At 39.6% G+C, this 14,548-nt stretch overlaps 1 pseudogene; it reads right to left on the bottom strand.

Annotated features, from left to right (window-relative positions):
• Positions 1 to 476: 476 nt before the first annotated feature.
• The window catches only part of LOC140516247 (E3 SUMO-protein ligase KIAA1586-like), a 117,542-nt pseudogene continuing 103,470 nt past the window's right edge, over positions 477 to 14,548 (bottom strand).

The following is a 14,548-nucleotide window of genomic DNA, read 5'->3' as shown; positions in this document are numbered from 1 at the left end:
AATATGTGTGTTCGTCCTTCATTGCCGAAGAAGACCATACCATCAGAGAAATGGTGACATGACTTGCATTTGACTTTGTTTCGAGTGAGGGAGGGCTGTGCAGGTCACCAGCCTCACTTCTCCACCAGAGCCATCTGAATCCAGTGACTGGATATTCATCAGGATGACTGGAGATGACCCAGGATGAGGCAACTGGGGTTCAGTGACTTGCCCAAGGTCTCACAGCTAGTGAGTGTCAAGTGTCTGAGGTGAGATTTGAAGTCAGGTCCTCCTGACTCCTGCACTGGTGCTCTATCCACAGCACCACCTAGCTGCCCCAATAGGGAAATATGTTTTACATGATTGCACACATATAACAGATTGCTTACTGTCTCTGGAAGAGGGGAGCAGAGGGAAAGAGGAATAGAATTTGGAACTCAAAACTTAAAAACATGTTAAAGATTGTTTGACATATAATTGGGGAAAATAAAATATTATTAGAAACAAAATACTATACTTTCATTGTTGTTTCTATACAAAAAAAGACGTAAGTTCATATGTTCAGTTACATTTTCTAGTAACATATTCCTAGGAAGAACATTAAATTGATGATTTTCATCAAATGGAATATCTTTAAACTTATCTGATGATTGAAACTTCAATTGGAGATTCATGCTTCTAGTACCGAAGTTTGAATTTTCCAAAGCTCTTATGGTGCATTCATTGGATTAAGTTTTGCATTTTCTGGACATTAGGTGATCCTCACTACGATACAGTCAAAGGTAGGGAAAATTCTTCAAGCCTGTCAATAATTAAAGCAAAGACTAGCAAGAAATTAATATTAGCTTATCTCTGTGCCAAACACAGCTAAGAAGGTGAGTGCACAGAATGCACACGTACTACAGGATGTAGGAGCCATCCAGCAGTTGCTGTTCCTTAAACGACACTGTCTGTTTCAGACCCAAGATGGACCAATTGTAATCATTTCAAGTTCTTTAGCTACAATTTCTAGCCAGGTTTGATTTTTATTAGATTGGTGACAAATAGAATAAAATTTAATCCAGGAAGATTTTAAACTGATTAACTTGTTTCATTTCGAATATTGAATCCTCAAGCGATCATTCCAGTTGATGACTCAAACATGGTCAAATGATGATTTTAGGAAAATTTTCTAACAGCTACTCCAGGCTTTCTTCCCAGCATTGTATTAGCACCATCCCAGTGAAATGCAATTCATTTCACTTTCAAATATTCACTAGTAAAGCCACAATCACTTCAAGAAAACATTAATATATTCAAAATACACTGTGCTATGGTTGACACCAATTCCTTTAAAGCAACAGGTAACATAACCAGTGTAGGAGCTAATTGAACTGTACACAGACCAGGTTGGGAAAATTCTTGAAAATTTAACAGTTGGCCAGTATGAGCTTGCTCCCACAGACCACTGGTTTAACTAGACAGCCAACTTCCTGTGAGTCAGCAGTGTGATGTGGCAATCCAGAGAGCTAATGTGATCCTGGTGTGCTGCATTCAGAGGGGTAAAGCTATCATGAACAAGTAGCTGAGAGACTGTACTCAGCCATGGGCAAACCCCATCTGGCTCACTGTGTTCAGGTCTGGGCACCATAGTTTAAAAGAGGCAATAAATTTTTAGTGAAGGAAGGCAATGGGATGGTAAAAGGCCTTGAGCCTGTGCCATATGAGAAACAGTTGAAAGAATGGGATTATTTAGCCCAGAGAAGAGAAGACTCTTGGAGCACTATGATACCATTCCAAGTATTTGAAAGACCATCATGTGAAAGAGGGACTAATCTGGGTCTGTTTAACCTCCAGAAGGAAGAACCAGAAGCATTGGATGGGGGTTGCAAAAAGGCCAACTGAGGTTTGAAGTCGGGAAAAACTTCCTAACAATTCCCCCAGTGGAATGGGTGGGGTGGTCACTTGATGGGTATGGTAGAATGGGGGGATTCCTTTTGGGTCTAGATTGAACTAGGAGGCCCTGGGGTCTCTTCCAGCTCTCAAATTCTGTGATGTGGGTATAGGACAACTTTTATTGATTTAATTTATTATCACAGAAAATGTTCAAGAAACAAAGGACTCAGAGAAAGAGAATCATAATACATAATACATAACTCATCAGCCACTCCACCCCCCCTTCATAGAGCAAAAACGCTTTCCACAGGATGAAAAAAGAAACCACTTTGGAGGACTCTTCACCCCACTAACCCTAGACTTGCCCTACCCAAGCGATCCACAGCCACAGTAGGAGGGTACCACTGTTAACCCCACTTCCTGCTCAGCCTCCTTGGAGCTCAGAGGCCCCCTTTCCAGGTGCGCCACTTTGCTCCTGAAGTCAGTCTCCTCCTCCTTGCCAACCACCTTGCCTTGCTCTCTCACACAGTTGCCCTTTCTTCCTGCCCCATGCCAAGGTTACCTTTATGTATGGCCTTTACCCATTAGAATGTAAATTCCTTGAGAGCAGGGACTGTTGTGCTTGCTTGTATTTGTATCTCCAGCCCTTAGTACAGGGCCTAGCACAGGGTAAGGTCTTAATAAATGCTCTCTCTCTCTCTCTCTCTCTCTCTCTCTCTCTCTCTCTCTCTCTCTCTCTCTCTCTTCTTTCTCTCTCTCTTCCCCACAAACTCCAGCCCTTTTTTTCCCTCTCTCTCTCCCTCAGACTCCTGACCTTGTCCTATTTTCAGTGTCTGACTGCAGTCTTTTCCCTCTCTGGACCTCAGATTCCAGGCATCTGTTTTCCTCTCTGAGGCTCACTACTCTTCCCTTGTCCTCTATCTGACCATCACACTCCAGACCCCTCTTCCTTTCTCATCCTCAGACAGCAGATATCTCTCTGCCAGAGTGTCAGAATCCAAGCCTTTCTTCATCTCTCTGATGCTCATTATAGACACGTTTCTCTCCCCTGGAGGCTCACATTTTAGGTCTTCCCTCCTCTCTGAGCTCCAGACTCCAGGCCTCTCTCTATGTGAGCATCAAAATCCAGATTGATTTCTCTCTCTCTTTCTCTCTCTCTGTATCTCTGACTCTGTCTCTCTCTGTTTCTGTGTCTCTGTCTCCCTCCTACTCTTATTCTAAGACTCTAAACCTCAGACTCCAGGGCTGGAGGTATGTCCCTCATTTCTTCTTGAAAGTCAACCTTGTGCTTTCCAATCACACAATTTTTAGTAACCCCTTTTTAGCTTTTTCCATCCAAATTCTTGTAGTCATCTAGGTTTTCCTGACACTACTCTCCTCCTATTTGCTGATGTTGACTTCTCAGTCCATTGTTTCCTGGATCTTCTTCCAGGTGACTCCTAAGGACCCCGGGTATCCCCCAATGACTTATCCTGGGCTCCCTTTTGGAAAAGATGACCTTTAGCTGGTGGATGAACCAAATTCCTGGCCTGATAGAACATATACTTATAGGGATTTGTGTGGATAGTCCAGAGCTGTCTTGAAATGGAAAATATCCATGTTCTAGCAAATAGTTCAGCAAACTTGTGCTTTTTCAATGTTGATGTCAACCCTCCCCCAAGAGTTGCTATAAGGTATGCTGCTGTTTCAAGTTTGAAATCTGCTGTTCTTTGTATGGGAAGCATTTCTTTTGGGGAGAGAAGAGAAATAATTGCCTTAGACCTGATGAGCACAATAAGGTCCTTTGTCCTCCTCTCTTTGGAGGAGACTGTAGGCATGAGTCAAAACTTCAGTGTGAAATAATGTTTCCCAGTGTAAAGCAATGTTTCTGGGGTTGGCACCCAAGAGTGTGCAAAGAAAAGAGCCTGACCCTTCTTTTAGGTGGCTCGTCTTCCCTACCACTGCAGCCCATCTGCACCTGACCAAGGCCTTTGATACTGTCAATCATGAGGGGTTGTGGAAAATCATGGAGAAATTTGGTTGCCTAGAGAAGTTCATCAGTAATGTATACCATGTTCATGACAACATGCTTTCATGGGTACTGGATAATGGCTAATGCTCTTGTACTTTCCCATTCACCAGTGGAATGAAGTAGGGCTGTGTGCTTGCTCCCATATTTTTTAGCAAGGTTTGTAGTGTCAGACGCCTTCAACAAGGATGAAAACAGCATGCAAGTCAGCTACAACACTGATGGTAAATTATTTAACTTGAATCGGCTACAAACTAAAGCTAAAGTGCGGAGAGAATTGGAGTGTGACATTTTGTTTATAGGTGATTGTGTACTGATTACAGCCTCTGAGACTAAGATGCAACAGAGTATATGAATCTATTCTCTGCATCTTGTGCTAATTTTGGCCTGACAATTACCACCAAGGAAACAGAAGTTCTTCATCAGTCACTGCCACAGAATCCATCTGGGGAACCATTAGTTACAGCAAAGGGAGATATTTTGAACTTCCCTAGTATTACGTAGGGTACTTCTATCTTCCTAATCCCTCAGACTGCACACTTAGATTACCTTCTCTACTCTTCACTCTCTCTCACCTCTCAGATCCTATCAGTTGCCAAGATCTAACATCTCTCACATAAGCCCCCTTCTCTCTCCTGACAGTAAGTTCACATTGATACAGGTCTTTATCACCTGGTAGCTGGACTATTGCCATAGCCTGGTGGTTGATTCCCCTGACTCAAGTCTCTCTTCCCTGCCCCAAGTCCATCCTCCAATCAACTGCCAAAGTAATCCTCCTAAAGTGCAGGTTTGATCATGTCGTGCCTCTATGTAGATCGTCAGGGCAAGGTCACAAGGGGGACTCTATTTGGCAGGATGTGCAAATGCTTTCCTTCCAAATATAGATTTTTGTTTGAATATCAACCAGAATGGGAATATTAATTGCTCTCATCAGATAGATAGATATATGTATAGATAGATAGCTACATACATATTTGCACACATATATTGATATGGCCATCTGGCATCACCTTTTTAACTACTCTGCAACCACAAAGAACAAGAAATTTGCTCCTCACTTAGAGGATAGTAGATATTGGATATCTGTGATGAATTTTCCAGCATCTGATTTGGTTGCCAGACTTCAGCTTCAATAATTTGTAACTGTGGAAGTGCTCCATGTGAGACCACCATATCTTGAAGGAACCTTACCATTGGACCACTCCAAAATTGAACTCACTTGTACTGGCATATGGACACCCTGACTTTTTGACTTCCAGGGCATCCATCTTAGAATAACTACACCTACACTAGAGCAGTTGGAGATATGATCTTTAAAACAATCTTGACTCATTAGATTGCAAGCTTGAGGGCAGGTTAGTCCCTTTGCCTCTTTTGCTTCTTTTTGTATCCCTAGAGCTTAGCACAGTGCCTGACATATAGCAGGTACTTAATAAATGTTTATTGATTTATTTTTTAATTTCATTGATCTAATTTTGATTTAACATGCAAGCAGAAAGACACATACACACTCACTCTTTCTTAGACAAGCCATTGGAAGGAGAGGGGATACAACCTTTGACTGGAATGACAATACAACCTAACCAAGATACAGAAACAATCGCATAAGCATCAGCAAGATGTAATGCAGGGGAATAAATATTTAGGCTGGAATTTGTAAAGGGAAAGCTATATTAAGAGTGGCATGATGATTAGTGCCTGGCAAAAGACTGCTGGATATGGGCAAGAATGGGAAGATTATGAGAGAATAGTGCAATATCTGCTCCTGTATTAGTAGCTGGCTTGAACCACAGTACACTCTGGGATAATTGAAAGAGCCCTACTATTCCTGGTCCATTAACACTTTAATTAGAAATATTTTAATGCTTAATGTGTGGCATTTTCTAATCCAAGCAATAGAGACATTTTATAATTGGAATGGCTATTTGGATTGTATTAATAATACTTATGATATTAGCTATGGATCATCCTAGGCAGTTATGAATTATTTCAGATGGCTGAAAGGATAGATAGGAGGTGGAATGTAGCAAGAATGTTTTAGTACCTCCATAAGCTAGTAGAAATAAGTTTGTCCATTCAGTATAACTGATAACACAATGAGAATAAAATCTATTGTCCTATTAAGACAATTTGTCAACTTTGATAACTGATTCCATTTTGCTTTAAGCCTTCAGGCTAACTTCACCAGCCTGTATAATTCTGAAGATAGCTACATAATTGTGCCCAGCATTAAAGACAGATCCCAGAATGGGATGTGCTACATCTTTGGTGTCAAAGCCAAGAACCAGAAGACAGCCTGAACAGTGAACCAACTGACTAAAAACAAACAAACTGGAGTCCAAAATGACTCACAGAAATGTCTCCAATCATGGCTTCACAATGAAGAGAGGAAGGAGCTTTTTGAAAAGCCAGTGGAGGAAAGAGGGAGGGTTGTGTGAAGATGATCTTCCATTGGGTCTCAGATGCCCTCCTCTAGGAGATAAAAATTTCTAAGAGAGAGAAAGATGCTTCTAGACAAACCTTTAAGAACCCCACACCCAACCTAGATATCCACAGAGGGAAACCAAGGGTCCTGTAGAGATCAATGGGTAGATATGCAGGGGAGGGGGAAATGTAGGGAAGAGTGCAGGAAGCCTTGGACCCTTCTAAGTAGTTCCAGCCCTCTCTTTGTGGTGCTATAAATTTTCAATTACAAAATATGTTCTCTTCTCATTGGAAGGGAAAAAATAACACCCTTGTAACAAAAATTAGCATGGTCAAGCAAAACCAAACCCTATACTAGCAATGTCCCAAAAACGTGTCTTAATTTGCCCCTTGAGTTCATCACCTCTTGGTAAGGAGGTGGGTAGCAGGGTTCATCACTGACCACCTAGAATTCTTCTTGGTCATTGAATTGATCCTATTTCTAAAGATTGTTGAAATTGTCTCTACAAGGTTATTATTATTGTATCAAATGTTATTTTGATCGTCCTCACTTTGTTCAACATTGGCTTGCATAGGTATTCCTTGGTTTCTCTGAAACCATTTCTTTTGTCATTTCTTAAGGCACAACAGTATTCTGTAACATTCATGTACTACAATTTATTTAACCATTTCTTACTGGGTCATCTCCAGTTGTTCTGACTTTTGTTTTGTCACTGGACTTCAATGACTGGAGAAGAGAGTGAGGCTGATGACATTGTACAACTCTTCCTCTCTTAAATCCAATTCATGAGCAAATCAAGATATCACCTTCTTGATGTCATTGGTCCGTCCTCTCGGAGAATGAAGAACCAATGACAGCAACAACAACAAACCATTCCCCAACTGATATATACCCCTTTAGTTTGCAGTCTTGGCCAGCACAAAATAAATTGCAATAAATATTTTTATATAAAGATCCTTTTCCTTTTTCTATGATCTTGATATACAGATCTAGTAGTGATATCACTGGATCAAAAGATATGTACAATTTAGTAACTTCTTGGGCACAATTTCAGAAATGCTTTCCAGAATTGTAGCTGTTGAGTTATTTCAGTGTGTTCAACTCTTTGTAACCTCACTGGGGTTTTCTTGGCAAATATATTGGAGTGATTTACCATTTCCTTCTACAGCTCATTTTACAGATGAGGAATAGTTGGACCAATTCACAAATCTACCTAAAGTATCTCAATAGTGTTCTTTTCCAGAAGCCCCTCTAACATTTGTATCTTTTCCTTTTACTGTCATTTTTAAAAATATAAGCAGGGTGAGATGAGTCCTCGGAGTGATTTTCATTTGGATTTCTCTAAATATTAGTGTTTCGAGCATATGGTCATAAATAGCTCGAATTTCTTCTCTTGGGAATTGCATGTTCATGTCGTTCGACCATTTATCAACTGTGGAAAGGCTTTTATTCTCAGAAATTTCAATTGTTTCTCTGCATATCTTGGAGATGAGAGCCTTATCAGAGAAAATTGCTGTAATGAACTTTACCCAGTTACCCTTTTCCCTTCTAATTTTGATTGCATTATTTTGAGTTGTGCAAAAATGTTTTATTCTTATGTAATTAGAATTGTCCATTTTAACTTCTGTGGTCCTTTTCCCTTCTAGAGAGCCATTCCATATAACACCGAATATTTTAAAGAAGAAAATTTAAAAAAGAAGAAGAAAACCAATTATGGCAAAAAATCCTGAAAAAATGGAAAATATAAGCAATTTTCCAAATCTGAGAACCTTCCGCTTCATTAAATGATGTGTCTTCTCATATCTATACTTTGGAGCCATGTGTATCCTTTATAACTTTGCCACATTCACTTTGATTTTTTTTTGTGGTGATTGTTTAAAATTATTGTAGTCTTTTTTCTGGACTCTGTTTAGAGGATACAAAAAAAAGATGAAAGATAGTCCCTGTCCTCAAGGAATTTGCAATTTAACGAGGAAGTCAACATGCAAACAAATATATGCAGAATAAATAAGATATAACTGAGAGGGAAGACACTGGAATTTAGAGGGGTTGAGGAAGGCTTCATGTAGCAGGTGGGATTTTAGTTGACGATACAAAAAAAGACATCAAGACGACAGGCTCACAAATACATTGTGGGTAGGAAAGTGAATTGGTCCAGAAATTCTGAAAATCCATTAAAAAGATGTCCCCAAAGTTAAAAAACTATGTATGCTTCTTGACCCAACTATGTAACTACAAGACCTAGACTCCAAAGAGATCAAAGGAAAAGGACCCACATGTAGAAAAATATTTTTAGCAGATTATTTTCACACTAGCCCCAAATTGCAAACTAAGGGTATGTCCATCTACTGTCAGGTTACAATTTAAGAAATTGTGCTATGTGAATGGGACTGTCATTGTGCCATGAGAAATGATGAAACGTACAGTTTCATAAGAAACTGAGAAGAGCTCTATTATTGAATGAAGAATGAAATGAACAGAAGTAGAGCAAGTTACAATAACATCAGAGATGAAAAATACTTTGAAAGATTTTGGAATAGTGATGTCAAACTGAAATAGAAATCAGAACACTAAATTCCTGCTGCCACATGTTGACTCAGAAAACCATATGGTCACATTATCTATGTTGTGTTGTATTTGTTTTTATTTTATTTATTTTGCTACATATTTCCCAATTACATTTTAATCTGGCAACCACGTTTGACAGCTAATGATTATTAATAACTGATTAATAAAATGAGAAAACCTAAGTCCAGAGAACTGAAAATGTATCACCTCCTTCCAGAAAGATGATGGACTTACAATACAACACAGACATGAATATGTGGATGTGGCCAATGTGGGAATTTGGTTGGATTATGCATATTTCTTGTGACAGTTTTTATTTGTTGTTGGTGCTGCTCCCTGTGGAGGATGGAAGACAAGAAGGGACAGTGACAAGGAAAGAGAATATTTATTCTCTTGTAAAAATTAATTTAAAGATTTTCAAAAAATTGCTCTTTGAAAACCAGTTAAATTAATTAGAAGGATCTATCTTGTGCCCCTTTTTAAGGTATACAATATAGGGAATTGTGCATATCTGTCCTCCTAACACAAATTCTCCTCTGCATCCAGTTCTCTGATTGGGGCAGGGACAGGGCACAAGAAAGAGGGTGATATTCCTAAAAGAAATGGTTTTTGAAATATTTAAATACTTCAGAACTTTGTCAATGTAATGTTCACCTACCATTCTAAAAGAATGTTTCTATCTCCCTCTTGACAGGGAGGTGACAAGCTCAAAATGCAGAATAAGCCATACATTTTTAGACATAGCCAACGCAAGGATTTGTTTTGTCTGGATATGCTTGACTGCTTCAAAGGTCTCATTTTTCTTTCTGTCTTTTTCCTGGGGGCTGGGGGTGAGTGGGAACATGGTTGGGGTTGAAAGGAGGTAGGGATAGGTTAGGGAAAAAAAAGAAACTTTTCCTAGATTCTTTTTGGTTTAAAGTAATTTTGTTATTATTTCACCCAATTTAGAAAATTGTTATCTTTCCATGGAAAACATTGAAATCATGCCTTCTGTGAGTCTGTTGCCCATATGAGGATTTGTGAAATTTCAGCAAAACAAACTAAGTTCATTCTGTAGAGATTTATGTACATGACCACTGTCATTCTGGTACAAAGTAACTTTTATGGAATTTGACTGTGTTTATATCAGGTTTATATTTATTGTTGTTGGCCAATCATTCAGTCCTGTCCAGTTCTTTGTGACTCTGTGGACCAGATCATGCCAATGTTGTCCATGAGGTTTTCTTGGCAAAGATACTAGTGTGGTTTGCTATTTCCTTCTCCAGTGGATTAAGGCAAATGGAGGTTAAGTGACTTACCTAGGGTCACACAGTTATTAAGTATCTGAGGCTGGATTTAAACTTGGATCTCCCTGACTCCAGGCCCAGCACACCTAACTGCAAATTCGTGGTACAGGTTACTTCAATGCAAAGGAATGGCATATTGCTACAGGGAAACAATATTAAACTCTCTGCCTTTGGAAGACTTTCATAAAATAAGTTTTGGAGACCTCCAATTGATGTCACATTGACATCACTATTGGGGAAAATGACAACTCCATCAGAAAAAAGAAGAAGTCTCTAAGAATTAAGTGTGTTTCTTGAGTGAAATACATTGGACTCATTCCTTTTCTCCAGTTCAGTCATTGTTGTAGTTAAACAAAGTCAGCTCTCTCTTTCAGTCCACATGAATGAAACTTTGCCTTCTTTTGAGAAAATTGCCTAGAAGAGTTGTTATTATTGTTTGTTCTTCATTCTCAAAGAAGACCACAACATCAGGAAGGTTGATGCCATGACTTGCAAGTGAATTAGATTAAAGTGATGGAGGGCTGTGCGAAGTCAGCAGCCTTTCCTTCTCCTCCAATGCCGTCTGGGTCCAGTGGCCAAATATAGATCAAGATGACTGGAGATGGCCCTGGATGTAGTGGGAGACCTTGACCTTTTTAAGTTAAGGTCTTTTCCAGGTCTCAATCTGACTGAGGCAATGCCCATTCACGAATTAAAGCTAGGTAAGGAAAGAGACAAAGAATGACCTCTTTTACCTAGCTAAAAAAACCAAAAAAACCCAAAAAAACCAAAACAATCTGGGAAGGGAAGACCCTCAGAGTTTTTGGCCAAACCAGAAACAATTTGGTATTTACTCTGAGGCATCAAGGCCCAAACAATGACCAAGTGAGGCTTGGGCTGAGACCTATTGTTGGCCAATCTATTTCCATACAAAATGTAGTGACATTTCTTATGACCTTGACATAAAGGAAGAAATAAGGGAGCTTCCTTGAGTCAAATAGGTACCCTGAAACGAATCTGATTCATTCCTATCGCTTGTATTTCATTCTTAACTGATAAACAGATTCCATCAATATAAAGGGAAGAGAAATTGTAAGAGGAAACTAAGACACTTAATTTTTATTTAATTTCTTGAGGAAGCAGAACCAAGAAACAATACAATGCCAACAATGAAAAGAAGAACAAGAGAATAAAAAAATAAAATGAAAATTATGAAGATCAAGTAGGACTTGAATGAAGAGATATGAGGGTTCCACTCTCCCCTCCCCCCCTCCAACCCCTCTTTTTGAGTAGGTGGAACATCCACAGGTGTTACACATTGCACATGTTTTTGGAGTTTTTCAATGCTTCCTTCATTTGTGCAAACTTTTCTCTCTCTAAAATATACTATTTGTGATATAGGATAGCTCTCTGGAAGAAGAGGGAATACTTGGGATACCTGTGATTATGTAAGAAGTTATCAATCAAAATGTAATTTTAAAAAATGGGGGAACCAGTCAATTCTTACAGGTGAATCTCTCTCTATTATGAAAGCCACTGACCCCATGCCTGATCCCTAAACTGTAAACCAAAATAAGAGGAAAATACTATTCTGGTACAAATGTTGTTGCTGGAAAAGTGATGGGAGAGGTTTGGCAAAGTCATAATTAAATTGTGGCAGCTTAGGAGAAGGAGACACCCCTGTAGATGACGCTGAGTGAGACTGGAGAGTTTTGCAAGGTCATCTCCCTTTTTTGCAGTCTGGATGATAAAGATGGGGCAGTTCAAGGGGAGAGGGCTCTTTCACTAGAGGCACTATTTACTGCTTAAAATTGCAGTCACCCTGCCTATTCATGTTATTATTGAAGGTCTGTCTGCCAACATTGGAGCTTGGAGCTCACTGAATGACAAAGAAAAATGCTAATGTTATAAGCCTGTCCTGCCACAGGGGTAATGGACCTAACTAAAAGGCAGGATGAGCCATACATTTTTTGACATGGTCAGTATGGGAATTTGTTTTGCAGGACTATGCCAGTCAGTCAATAAATATTTATTAAGCACCTACTATGTGTCTTGTTAAGGTGCTGAAGATATAAAAAGAAGCAAAAAGTTGTCCCTGCCCTCAAGGAGTTTCCAGTCTAATGGGGGGAGACAAGTAAACAAATATGTACAAGATAAATGGGAAATAAGAAAGGGAAAGCAGTACAGCTAAGAGAGGGTAGGAAAGGTTTTTTGTAGAAGATGAGCTGTTAGTTGGGACTATGCATATGTGGTATGAGGATTTGATATTTCTTTTCATTTTTTTGTTTTGTTTTAAATGCTCAATTGAGGGTGGCAGCTGTGGGGGGAAGACAATGCATGTTTGTAAAAGAATAAATCTGTAAATAAATTTATTTCTTAAAAATAAGTAAGTAAATAAATATTTGAATATGTGTAAAGAAAGAAAGGGAAGAAATAAGAAGAGGAAGGAGAAACAGCAGCCGTTGGAGGGAAGAAGGCTTTTGGAACTCACGACATGTGAAAAAAAAGATTGAGCCATACAGAGGAGAAGGAATCTCATCTAGCACTATGCAGGTAGCAAAAAGGGCACTGTTAATGTAAAGTGAATATAGTCATGAGCAGTTGAAACCTTATCTCCATGGCTGATGCATGGAAGGAGTGAGGTCCTTGTTCAGAATTTGACTGTTTCCTAAATGATGTCTCTGTGGCACATGCTGAGTCATATCCTTTCCACTTGTTATTTCCCAGTCTCCCTAACCACCTTTTATTGCTTCCTTCTTTACTGGAAAATGCTCACTGGGAATTTTCTGCCTCCATCTAAATTCTCTTTATCTGACTTGTATCTTTTTCCAAGGAGTTTTACCTCCATATTATGAGAAGCTGAATTTTGCGGCATTCTATGTGAGGATTGGCTATAATGGAGTGGAAAGGCAGGTGATGCCAGAACAGGAAAGAATTCAGAGCTACCAATTCCTTTGGACTTAAGAGAAACCAACCAAAAAGGAACTGCACACAATCGTCAAAGAAAATTATCTCTTGTCCTTACCCTGTTCATTCAAATGAAAGGGTTGGAGTCAAAGTCCCCACCCTCCTGGAATTCCTGCCCTTCAACAGGACAGCAATCATGGGAAAAATAGTTCATCCTAACAGATAGCCTAGTTGGTTGGTTGTTGTCCTTTATTCTCAAAGAGGACCAAAATGACATCACCATGATAAAGTGAAGTTTCAGTGTATCAACTGTGGTTGATTAGATCAATATGAGCTCAGAATGCTCTGCCACAGATTGGGCATAGATAGTCCGTATGAATATTTGGGGTGGTTACTCCAAATTTGTGCATCCTATGTTTCCTTTGTGCTGTCTCAATTCTGCTTTGCTCATAGAGTACAGCACCTTTCCTGATGTGGGCATGCCATGCTGAATGGTTCTGTGTCACTGTCTCCCATGTTGCACAGTCAAATACAAAGTTTTTGAGAGAGACCTTGAGAGTGTCCTTGTATCTCTTCTTCTGACCATCATGTGATGGCCTGCCCCATGTGATTTCTCCATAAAATAGTCTTTTTTGGCAAGCTTACATTTTGTATTCGAACACTGTGGCCAGCCCATCGGTGATGCACTCTCTGAGGCATAGTGCGAATGCTTGGCAGTTCAGCTCGAGCAAGGACTTCACTGTCTGGTACCTTATCATGCCAGGTGATCCTCAGAATCTTCCTAAGACAGTTCAAATGGAAGTTATTCAGTTTCCTGGCATGGTGTTGGTAGACTGTCCATGTTTCACAGGCATACAACAATGAGGTCAGCACAACGGCTCTGTGGACCTTCAGTTTGGTAGTCAGTCTAAAACCTCTTCTCTCCTAAACTTTTCTTCTGAGCTTCCCAAACACTGAGCTGGCTCTGGCAATGTGTGTGTCAACCTCATTGTCAATGTGTATATCCCTGGAAAGTACACTACCAAGGTAAGTGAACTTATCCACAACACTCAAAACTGGTAAATCCTGTGGGGTTCTCATTTTTCATTTAGCAGCCTCTGGATTTCCCCACAATTTTCATCAAACCAATCTTGCCGTTTGCGAGTGTTCAGATCCAGATGAGCAAATGTAGTGCTGTACACCAATCTCTAGAAGCTGCCCACTCCTTTCCTGCTCCACTGTTGCCAACTTTCCTTCAAGTTAGCAACACGCTGTTTGAGCTCAGAGAAGAGCTCTAATTTGTTGATATTAATTCTTCTGGTAGTCATTTTGCCTTGGGGGTTGCATTTTGGATGAATGCGAATATTTAGCTTGGAAAGGATAAGTTTATGATCAGTCCAGCACTGTTCACCACACATTGCCTTTGTCACTCTCACATCTTGTTCGTCTCTTCTCCTTACAATCACATAGTCTATTAGATGCCAATGTTTGCTGTGAGGGTGCATCCATGAAGTTTTATTATGTTTAGGTAAATGGAATACA

This window comes from Notamacropus eugenii, chromosome X (genome assembly GCF_028372415.1).
Source record: "Notamacropus eugenii isolate mMacEug1 chromosome X, mMacEug1.pri_v2, whole genome shotgun sequence".
Taxonomy (NCBI): domain Eukaryota; kingdom Metazoa; phylum Chordata; class Mammalia; order Diprotodontia; family Macropodidae; genus Notamacropus; species Notamacropus eugenii.
The sequence above is the reverse complement of the archived record's forward strand: the minus strand, read 5'-3'. Positions and strand labels throughout refer to the sequence as shown.